Here is a 389-nt window from a genome sequence, read left to right as displayed (position 1 = left end):
ATTCATACCGACTGCCTTGGTATGCAGGGAAACTTCAGATTTTTTGAATTTGAATGTCACCCTTCGGCCTCAGATGCATTTGCGTCAATGAAGGCTAATTTATTATTGTCTTTGAATACGGTGGGCCAGAGAGCAGTGTGCAAGCAGGTTCGTTGCCGTATTTCTGCTATACCGAGAATGGTGCGACGATGTTACCAAGAAACTTGTGTGCTACAAACGTGACCTTAATTGTTTAACGCATGTTTTCTTATTTTGTATATTGCAACGTGAGGTAATAAGGTCACAAAACGGTGAATGCGCCAAGCCAACTGCTTTCATGCGTACGTCAACCACACCACACTTCGTTTAGTCTTTCAAGGTACGAAACAGTAAGGTTAACAGCCGACTGT

This window comes from Rhipicephalus microplus, chromosome 9, assembly GCF_043290135.1.
Source record: "Rhipicephalus microplus isolate Deutch F79 chromosome 9, USDA_Rmic, whole genome shotgun sequence".
In the NCBI taxonomy this organism is placed as follows: domain Eukaryota; kingdom Metazoa; phylum Arthropoda; class Arachnida; order Ixodida; family Ixodidae; genus Rhipicephalus; species Rhipicephalus microplus.
The sequence above is the reverse complement of the archived record's forward strand: the minus strand, read 5'-3'. Positions refer to the sequence as shown.